Source organism: Rhagoletis zephyria, unplaced genomic scaffold (assembly GCF_001687245.7).
Source record: "Rhagoletis zephyria isolate East Lansing unplaced genomic scaffold, Rhagoletis_zephyria_1.1 Rzeph_scaffold_34327, whole genome shotgun sequence".
NCBI lineage: Eukaryota > Metazoa > Arthropoda > Insecta > Diptera > Tephritidae > Rhagoletis > Rhagoletis zephyria.
The window spans coordinates 1-3393 of record NW_016191382.1 but is presented as its reverse complement, the minus strand read 5'-3'; the positions used below and the strand labels follow the sequence as shown (position 1 = coordinate 3393).

The 3393-nt window shown below is 50.2% G+C and overlaps 1 pseudogene; it reads right to left on the bottom strand.

Annotated features, from left to right (window-relative positions):
* Window positions 1–2098: 2098 nt before the first annotated feature.
* LOC108354239 (angiotensin-converting enzyme pseudogene) lies at window positions 2099–3209 on the bottom strand (annotated as a pseudogene).
* Between the last annotated feature and the right edge of the window lie 184 nt (window positions 3210–3393).

The following is a 3393-nucleotide window of genomic DNA, read 5'->3' as shown; positions in this document are numbered from 1 at the left end:
AAAACGTTTTAAAAGCTTTGATCGAAATGACCCTCGATTTAGGGTGCAAAAACCGCCGGCGATTAAGCTGCTGACTGCCATTTACCTTCTCTTTGGCCTCCGCTCTCTGATCATCGTGACGGTGAGGCCGGCGACGGCGACTCGCTTCCGGCGGGTGCTGATCGGCGCCGAGCACTGGGCACGTGCTGGAAATGAAACTTCCGCTTCCGCTTCCGCTTCCGCCTCCGGAAATGCCACCACTTCCGCCAGGACCATCCTCGAGACGACCTTCCTCTTCTGGTGCACCATCTGCGTCCTCTTCCTCACCGTCACCCTCTCCAGCTGCCTCCTCGACTACAAGTGGATGGCACTCTTCACGATGCGATCAGAGAAGGAGCTCAAAGGAAATGGAAATAACAAAGGAGGCGGTGGCTTTTTAACCCCCAAAGACGTCGGCCTGACGCAGGCTNTCTCCAGCTGCCTCCTCGACTACAAGTGGATGGCACTCTTCACGATGCGATCAGAGAAGGAGCTCAAAGGAAATGGAAATAACAAAGGAGGCGGTGGCTTTTTAACCCCCAAAGACGTCGGCCTGACGCAGGCTGAGTACCAAAGGTTTAGTCGTTTTCGGTCCGCCCTGGTCGCCTACTTTGGCTACATTATGGCCACTGTGGCGCCCGCCGGCTGGGTGACCATCATTGCCCTGCACTATCCTCTCTACCGCTCTGACCCCTGTTGGGCGGTGCTTTCTAGTTCAGTGATCATCTACTGGATGTACATCTGCACCTCAAGTAAGTTAACCGTTTATTGGAACATTTTGTACATTCGAATAAAAATTTTAATTTAATTTTTAATTAATTTTTTTTAATCTAGGCATCTACAACTTCTTCCTCTCCTTCATCCTCCTCCTCCGCTACACTGTCATCAAGCACCAGTCGAGGTGGCGGCAGCTGCAGCTCGCCTACGCCTCTCTGCTAGGACAGTTTTCCGAAACTAAAAATGAAAAAGGCAAAAACCTCGTTTCCTCAAATTCCCAAAAATCAAATTTATTAGGATTGTTAGGTCAGCACTTTTTGCGCATCAGCCAGCTGACCTCTGCCGCCCGCTCCTACACTGCCGTCTACTCTGAGCTCGCAGACTACAACTCTTTTTGGGCCTCGTATCTGACCTACCTTTTTGTGCTGTACATTGCCCTGGTCGCTTTTTCTGTTTATGTCGTCCTCTTTGTCCACCTAACCTGGCACCTCAATCTCACCTACGTTCTAGTGTCGGGGAATCACATTCTCAACATGGTGGTCATTATTTACTTTTCCGGTGTTCTGGTCACCCGAAATGGCCGCCTCTCGGCGAAGGTGAGCTCGGCCACTTGTCGACTGATGACTCAGCTTGGTCATCAGTACACGATGGTCAGTCAACTAAAGGTATTAAATGTGAAGTGATAGTTTTGCTAAAAGTTTATCAAAGTTTTCATCTCTCTTTTTTACTTTGCATTTCAGTTTCACACCATCAACGAGTCTATTAGTTTGCTCAGCTGGTCCGGTTTCCGCCTCTCCAATGGCTACCTCATCACGCATAGCACTTTTCAAATTGTACGGTTTTTAATTAACTGTTTAAATTTTTTTTTTGCTAAACTGCTTTTTAAACATTCACTAGATCATCGTCAACGTAGTCATTTACTTTCTTCTCGTCCTTGGCAACGTTCTCTATTAATTAAACTTTTTTGTTGTTTGACAACTTTTTGACAACTTCTTGACATGCAATGTTCATCAGTTTTAAAAACTAATAAAAAAGTTTTAATTAAAACAGCAGCTGAAAGAGAAAGAAAGAGAGATGCGTGGGTGGGTGTGTTTGTGTACAACAGTTTGGAAAACAAACCAAAAAAAGGAATAAATATGGCAATTTTTGAACAAAATAAAAAAATTTACACAGCTTTAAAATGACGTAGAAACGGTTGTGGAGAAGGCAAAGGTTGTGAACACGGCGACCAAGGTCGAGCCGAGCAGGAAGAGGAAGTTTAAGGAAGCGGAGAGGCCACCACTGCTGATGTAGTCGTCGACTGTTTATCAAAAACAAAAAATTTTAGCAAAAAAGCTTACCAAAAATAAATAAATTAACTTACCCTTAGCAGTCCACCCAACGGTGATCGTATTATTGGCGATAAACTCATCCAGGAACGCCTCCAGCGGCTTAAAGTACTTATTCAGCGAGCTGAGGCTCATCTTCTCGCTGCCAATGTAGTCCTTGAGAATACTCTGCCACGTGTCGGAGCTGCCCTTTCGGAGCATGGTGATCAGCCCCGCCCCCGCCTCCTTGTTCCCGTCAAAGTCGCAGGCGTAGAGGTTCTGCTCGGTGATGCCCGCCACCGTCTTGCACATCTGCTCCAGAAACTGGAACTGCAGCACATGGGAGGCAAAGTAGCGGACGTACTCGACGCCGGCCGGAATGTGGTACTTGGCGCCCGGGTCAAAGTCCAGTTCACTTCGTTTGACCGGCGGCGAGATGCCCTGGTACTCGATGCTCAGCTCCCACCAGCGCCGGTTCATCCTGCTGGTGGGCGTCTGGCCGCCGAAGACGTCCCAGCGCCACTTGTCCATGACGTAGGCGAAGGGCAGGAAGGCCACCTTGTCGAGGGCCATCTTCATCTGGTAGTTGAGGTTGATGGCGGCGAGGCTCTCCGCCGGAATCGGGTCCAGCAGGCCCACCTTCACCAGGTGCTGGGGCGTGGAGACGGCCAGGGCGATCAGGTCGCCAATGGCCTCGTGGAAGCCCGGGTTGGCGCCCTCTCGGTAGACCGGCTGCTGCCGGGCATATTCCATGAAGTACTGAATGTGGCCCATCTCGTGGTGGACGGTTCGAAGTTGGTTGATGTTCAGCAGGGTGCACTGCTTGATGCGGTAGTCGTCTTTGGTGGGGGCGAAAAAGTCCCAGGCTGAGGCGTGGCTGAAAAAATATAAAAAGTTAGTTAGTTTTTGGAAATTTCAAGTTCAAGGTTCAATTTACCAGGTCATATTCCGGTCGGTGGGCTTCTCCAGGATGGACTTGTTCCAGAAGGTCGGTGTCATATTCTCCATGCCCAGGTCGTGGAAGAACTTCTCCGACAACTCGTACAACTGCCTAATAGTCCACGTGGCCAGCTTCTTGTCGACGGCGGCGTCGATGGGCTGCACGTCGGAACGGGGGTTCAGGGCGGGAACGATGTTCAGCAGGTTGCTCCACGACTGCGCCCACATGTTGCCCAGCAGGTGGGCGGGGATGGTGCCGTCGGCGGGCATCACTTTGTCGCCGTATTTTTCTTTGAGGTGGTNAGCGGAAGGGTTTCGTTCATCAGCGTGTCCACCTGCGCCTTCAGGTCGTCCGCCTCCCAGGCGAACATCCACAGGTCGTCGAAGGTTTTGAATTCTGATTGAAGAGAAA